This window comes from Sporisorium graminicola, chromosome SGRAM (assembly GCF_005498985.1).
Source record: "Sporisorium graminicola strain CBS 10092 chromosome SGRAM, whole genome shotgun sequence".
Taxonomy (NCBI): domain Eukaryota; kingdom Fungi; phylum Basidiomycota; class Ustilaginomycetes; order Ustilaginales; family Ustilaginaceae; genus Sporisorium; species Sporisorium graminicola.
Genome location: NC_043718.1, coordinates 113,676 through 121,764, shown reverse-complemented (window position 1 = coordinate 121,764; position 8,089 = coordinate 113,676).

Below are 8,089 nucleotides of genomic sequence, written 5' to 3'. Positions count from 1 at the left end.
ACAAACAACTAATTCCAAGTCGATGGAGTATTGCACTAGAAAGTAGTTTTGCTTCAGTACATGGACTAGTTAAATCACAAATTGGTACTGCTAACGAAATGTACCTACCATTTATCTATTCACTATTCTTCTTTATTCTTATTGCTAACCTAAGTGGTAACGTTCCATATGGATTTACAGTTGCTACATCAATCATGGTAAGTATTGGTCTAAGTATGACAATCTTTATTGGAGTTACAATTCTTGGTCTACGACTACACAAAGTACACTTCTTCTCATTCTTCGTTCCTTCAGGTACACCACTAGGACTAGTACCTCTACTAGTACCTATTGAGCTGATTTCATACCTAGCACGAGCTTTCTCACTTGGAGTTCGGCTATTCGCTAACACAGTAGCTGGACATACTCTACTTAAAATTCTTTCAGGATTCCTAGCACCTATGTTTACATCAGGTGCTATTACAGCTGTTATTACTCTAATCCCATTCAGTATTTTTATTGCACTAATTGGACTTGAAATCGCAGTATCATTCATCCAAGCTTATGTATTCTGTATCCTAACAGCATCATACCTTAAAGATGCTATTGACCTACACTAAATAATAAAATTTAATTGATAAAATAAGTATTTAATATCTCCCCTTCATAAGATTTACTACATATATTATAAAATTGCTACTATAGTAAACTATAATAGTTTATTTTATTACTATAAATAAAAAATATTCCCTTAAACTATTATATATAGGTATATATATGTAAGGGTTTAGCTGAGTGGTTTAGCATCGATCTTACACATCGAGGACAGAGGTTCGATTCCTCTAATTCTTAAATTAATAAATCAATTTCAATCTTAGACATATGACAAAAGATATTGTAAATATTCAATTTATAACAATAACTGCTAAAAGAGGATTAAAAATATTTAATAAAAAATGTATAATAATAAAATAAAGTATATACTATTTCTATTTGTAGTTACTAATGTTAAATATTATTATTTTTATTATATTCAATATAGGAAAGAAAAATCTTTTTCTTTTTTTTAACGTGCTGCTTTCTCTTTTAAATTGATTACTTTTCTCTTATTTTTCAGTTACAGGCTATTTAGTCTTTACATCGTTTACAGCCTAGGCTGTAAACGATGATAAATATAGAATGAAAATAGAAACAAAAACTCTTTTTAATCAATAAAAATTTTGGGCTACTATTTTCATTAATCAATCTAAAAGTACTATTTTATACCATATTATATATATAATATGGTATAAAATTATTTAAAGATAGATATTTAATTAAATATCTATCTTTAAATACTATTTTCTTACTGTAATTATATTAAATTATTTAGTATAGATATAGGGTTAGTAAAGCTATTATTATTCTATAATATTTATACAATGTTTAATCTATTTCCATTTGCTAGTACAGCAATTTTTAATGATGCACCACAACCTTGGCAACTAGGATTCCAAGATGGTGCCTCACCAACACAAGAAGGAATTACAGAACTACATGATTCTATCTTCTTCTATCTAGTAATTATTTGTTTTGGAGTACTATGGGTACTATCATCAGTTATTGTTAACTTTAATAGTAACAAATCACAACTAGTATACAAATATGCCAACCACGGAACTCTAATTGAGCTAATTTGGACAATTACACCCGCTCTAGTACTTATTGCTATTGCTTTTCCTAGTTTTAAACTACTTTACCTTATGGATGAGGTAATTAGTCCTTCTATGACAGTTAAAGTAGCAGGACATCAATGGTATTGGTCATATGAGTATTCAGATTTTATTAACGAAGATGGAGAATCAATCGAATTTGATTCATATATGGTTCCTGAAACAGATCTAGAGAATGGACAACTACGACTACTAGATGTAGATAACCGAGTAGTAGTACCAATCGATACACACATTCGATTTATTGTAACAGGAGCAGATGTTATCCATGATTTTGCCGTACCATCACTAGGACTAAAAATCGATGCTGTACCAGGACGACTAAATCAAACATCAGTTCTAATTGAGCGAGAAGGAGTATTCTATGGACAATGTTCAGAAATTTGTGGAGTATACCATGGATTTATGCCAATTGCAGTAGAAGCTGTTACACCAGAAAAATATCTTGCATGGATTGATAGCCAAGCTTAATATTTCAGACTTTTCCCCCTTATTACTTAGAAAATTGAATTTAATTCAAATTACTTCATTATATTAGTATTTTATTAATCTAATATAGAAATAAATTTCTATACCATACTATTCTTCTGTCTATTTTTTTTTCTTTTTTCAGATATATAGGAATATCATATTATTCCTTGATTTAAACCTGTTTATGTTTATTAACTAGTTTATAAATAAATTATAGTAATAAATATAGACTTAGTAACGTGTGTATTTACTTATCGATTTTTTATATATCGTTGTAATAAGTAAAATTAATAACGCAGTAGGATCTTTCTACAAAAAAATGCTTTCAATTCTATATAATCTACTAGAGATTCTGGTAGTACTTGTTCCTATTCTTCTAAGTGTTGCTTTTATGACAGTAATTGAACGAAAAGTAATGGGATCAATGCAACGACGAATTGGACCTAATGTTGTTGGATACTATGCTCTACTACAACCATTTGCAGATGCTCTAAAACTGGTAATTAAAGAGCAAGTTATTCCATCACAAGCTACAAAAAGTCTATTTTTTCTAGCACCTATGGTTACACTAATTTTTAGTCTACTAGGTTGGGGTGTTATTCCTCTAGGTCCTGGTCTAGCTCTTAGTGATTTCTCACTAGGTATTCTTTATTCACTAGCCCTTTCAAGTATTGGTGTATATGGTATTCTATTTGCTGGATGGTCTGCCAATTCTAAATATGCTTTTCTAGGTTCTCTACGATCTACTGCACAAATGATTAGTTATGAGCTAATTTATAGTGCTGCAGTACTAGCTGTAATTCTACTTTGTGGTACATTTAATATTACAGAAATTATTGAAGCACAACAAAGTGTATGGTATATTGTACCTCTACTACCAATCTTTATTCTATTCTTCATCTCAGCACTTGCTGAAACAAATCGTACACCATTCGATCTTCCAGAAGCTGAATCAGAACTAGTTGCTGGTTTCATGACAGAGCACTCAGGTATGATCTTTGTATTCTTCTTCCTAGCTGAGTACGGAAGTATTGTTCTAATGTCTACTTTCACAGCTATTCTATTCCTTGGAGGATACAACATGTCACCTCAAGTGCTATTTGCTGAAGACTCATTTATTAATCTACAAAGTATTGCTCTAGCTGTAAAAGCAGTTCTAATTATGTTTCTATTTGTATGGATCCGGGCAACACTGCCTCGAATGCGATATGATGGACTAATGACATTCTGTTGGACTGGTATGCTTCCTGTAGCTATTGCACTACTTATTCTTGTTCCTAGTCTACTAATTGCTTTTGATATTAGTCCATACTAATATTCTCTTTATTACTACTTTTCCCCTTCCTCTAAGCAGCGAAGGATACAACTAAATTAATTTTATTTTATTTAGTTAAGTTAGTTTAAAAAGGTTTATAAAGGAATACAAATATTTTCTTATTTATAGAGGGGGCATAGTATAGTTGGTTAGTATACTTCCTTTGCAAGGATGAGAGACAGGTTCGAGTCCTGTTGCCTCCAAGAAAATAATAATTTCACTTTTCTTATAAATATTTTATTTATTATCATAGAAATCATTGATTTTTTATTAATAAATAGGCCTCAATAGCTTAGATGGTAGAGCATAGAACTGAAGCTTCTAACGGATTGGTTCGATTCCAGTTTGAGGCATTCTTTATTTATAGATTGAAAGGTCTCCTTTTTATTTAAAATAATGCAGATATGCTCTATTGGTTGGGGCGGTGCTCTGTAAAAGCATTGGCTGTATGCCGTGGTGAGTTCGAATCTCACATCTGCAATTTAGTAATTAATACTTAATGTGCCTCATAATACATATAAAATTGATTTACTATATATAAATACAATGGCGAATGGTATATTAACTAAAAAAAGGGTCTTATTGTATTATCAATTATTAATAGTATTAGTTAGGTTTCATTCTTTTTTAAATAAATAACTAGGATAATTGATAGGGGATTTATATATAGTAAATCAATTAATCTTTCTCTTTTTATAATGTTAATAGTGTATGTATACGGACGCGGGGAGATTCGAACTCCCGGTTCTCGGGTGAGAACTCCTAGACTCAAGCCAGGTACATTAAACCACTCTGTCACACGTCCTTTTTATTGAATTCAAAAAATATTATTTATATATAGTACTATAGTATTAAAAACTTTTTTCTTCTATTGGTTTTTAGTCCTTTTTAACCAATAAGATAGCTTTCAATTTATTATTTATATTTCACTATGATATATAAATATATCTCCTATATATATTTACTTGTATAGGAATCGGTAAGCGTAATTAGAAAATAAAAACATACTATTTTGTTGTTCTAATTTTCTTGCCTTATTAAGCAATCCAATATTTATTATCTAATAATATAATAAATAAATACCAGCTATTGTATAGCAAAATTTCCTATTAATATATTAAAGTAGTAGATATTACTTTCAATTATAAAATGAATAAAAATTATTAATTAATATACAATTATAAATTTTTAATTATAAACCGTTTTATGTAATTATTTATATAACTATCTATTTTTTCATTTATTATATTATAAATAATTTTCATTTTTTCAGTAATATACTAACTAGTTAACTGTTTATAGTAATAAATAAATCTGGAAGTTTTAATAGAATTACTCTCTAGTTGACTATTTTTCTATTATTTCTTTAGATAGAGGAATAATATTCTAGATTAATTTAAAAGGTATACTATTGATGTATGAAAAAGTATTCTAATACTATAGAGATATATAAATAATATTTACTATTTTTATATATCTCCCAATAAAATGAATGATTTTATTGGAAGTATTATTTATAGTCTTATTATTTTAAGTGTAGTATTTTAGGTCTAATTAAGATCATATATTTTAAAACCAGTACTACTAAAAATAGTGAAAAGATTATAGATAATAAAAAACAAAAATTAACATCCTTTCTATAATATATTAAAATTAACAATGAACACACAAAACACAACACTATCACGAACACAATTTCAATTTCAGCCATTTCATCTAGTTACACCTAGTCCATGGCCACTACTAACATCATTTGCACTACTAATTCTAACTTCAGCTGCAGTAATGTACTTCAACGGTTACGCGAATCCTCTTGGAGGTTCAGGAGCTCTACTAGTTGGAATTGGGCTAGCAACAACAGTTGCTGCTATGGCTCTATGGTTCCGAGATGTAGTAGCAGAAGGAACATTCCTTGGAGACCATACAATTCTAGTACAAAAAGGAATTACTATGGGTGTTGCCCTATTTATTATTTCAGAAGTATTCTTCTTTATTTCAGTATTCTGGGCATTCTTCCATTCAAGTCTATCACCTACAGTAGAACTAGGAGCCCAATGGCCACCTGTTGGTATCGCTACAATTAACCCATTTGAACTACCACTACTTAATACAATCCTACTACTATCATCAGGAGCTACAGTTACATATGCTCACCACTCTGTAATTGAAGGTAACCGACGAGGAGCTATCCTAGGAACACTAATGACACTAATCTTTGCTGTACTATTCACAATTTGTCAAGGTATCGAGTATGTAAATGCTGGATTTACTATCGCAGATGGAGTATTCGGATCAACATTCTTCTTCTCAACAGGATTCCATGGAATTCATGTTATTATTGGAACAGCTTTCATTGCAGTGGCATTCTTCCGAATGCTTAGTTACCATCTAACAGATCACCACCACCTAGGATTTGAAGCATCAATCCTATACTGGCATTTTGTTGATGTTGTTTGGCTATTCCTATTCATCTCAGTATACTGGTGGGGAAGCTAATATAAATACTATGTATTTATACCCCCCCCCCCTTACCTTTTCATAAGAGAAAAGGTAATAAGTTTTACTAAATTACTCTTTTTTTTGTTTACTTACCTAAAATATTTACCAATTTCACTTTATTAGATAACAACTTTATAAAATACTAGAATCAAGGATTTAGAATAGTCTTAGATACTACTATTATATAAGAATAGAAAATATGTAAATTGTCCTTAATTCAACGGTTAGAATGTGTTTCCGATAAAGACATTATAGAGGTTCGATTCCTCTAGGACAAATCAAATAAAAAGTAGTGCTAGATAAGAAAATTATTTATTTAATAAAAAAACAGGTATCTTCTATAATCAATTCATTATATATATATAATGAATTGATTAATATAGGTGTTGATATAATTGAATCTATAAAATAGAAGCTTAGATATAGTAGTAGAAATAGTAATATACCGTAGAGGTGTGTATATTTACAGAACAAGATGAATATAAGTTCATCGAAAATTATAGAAGTGTTTTACTTCTTTATTTATTATAAAATTTATAATCTTGAATATCCTTAAGGATGGATGTTGATTTATAAACTAGGACTAGTGCCTTATAAATCGTATATTTATACGGCACAACAAATAGTCCGATTAATAAATAAAAGCCTTATCATAATATAAATTATAAATAAATAACTATAAAAAGCTACTCTTTTTAATACTTTAATTATAAAATAACTTATTATATTTCATGATATGTTAAAAAAAGAAATAATAGTTAATGCGACTACTTAAAACACACCCTATTCTAGGTCTATTTAATAGTTACCTAGTTGATAGCCCACAACCTTCAAATATTTCTTACATGTGGAACTTTGGATCACTACTAGGAGCTTGTCTAGGAATCCAAATTCTAACAGGAGTATTTCTAGCTATGCATTATACACCATCAGTTGATCTAGCATTTATTAGTGTAGAGCACATTATGCGAGATGTTAATTATGGATGGCTAATTCGATATCTACATGCTAATACAGCATCATTCTTCTTTATCTTTGTATATCTTCATATTGGACGAGGACTATACTATGGATCATACAAATCACCACGAGTACTTCTATGGTCAATTGGAGTAATTATTCTAGTTCTAATGATGGCTATTGCTTTTCTTGGTTTTAATGGCCAAAAATATATGTGTTTTTATAATATCGACATAACTATTCTTCAATATCTTTCTATTCCTACTCTTATAACACCGAGTACACGCCTAAAACGCATTCTTGATAAACATAATATTAAACCTGTTCTTCTATTTGAAAATCTTACAAATTCAGAGACTAAGAAAATAGCTTATCGAGCTCTTAAACCTTTTTCAGGTATTTATATGATTGTTAACCTAATTACAGAGAAATATTATGTAGGAAGTGCTGTTACAGGGAATCTTTATATGCGTTTCCATAAACATCTATTTTCTTTTACAGGAAATAAACGCGTTGCTAATGCTGTAAATAAATATGGGCTATCTGAATTTGCGTTTCTAGTACTAGAAATTGTACCTCAAAAGGATAAAATAGATAGTACACTACTTCTTAATCGAGAGGATTATTATCTAGAGACTCTAAAACCAGAATATAATATTGCACCACTAGCTAGTAATAGCCTAGGGTGGAAACATTCTGAAGAATCTCTAGCAAAAATGCGTGAAAATTATTCGGAAGAACGACGACAACAAGTTGCAAATATTAACAAAGGAAAAACCCTTTCTGAAGAGACACGTGAACTTATTCGTAAATCAGCTCTACTTCGTAAAAGTATGTCCAGCGAAACTCGAATGAAATGCGCTGTAAATGTACAACCCGTTACTATTATAAATCTAGATGGTACTAACATTATGAATTTTGTAAGTATTAAAGAAGCAAGTATTGCTATTTCATGTAATGAAAAGACAATTCGACGTGCTCTAAACGGAAATGGGATTGTTAAGAAGAACTATATTGTTAAAGTAATAAAATAGATCATTGAATAATTAATTAATTATATTGATATACTGTAAAGTTTTATATAAAACACATTTATAGTCCTATTGTTTTCCCCTTTAAAATCTGTATAGAGAATAGGGTTAATAATAATAGA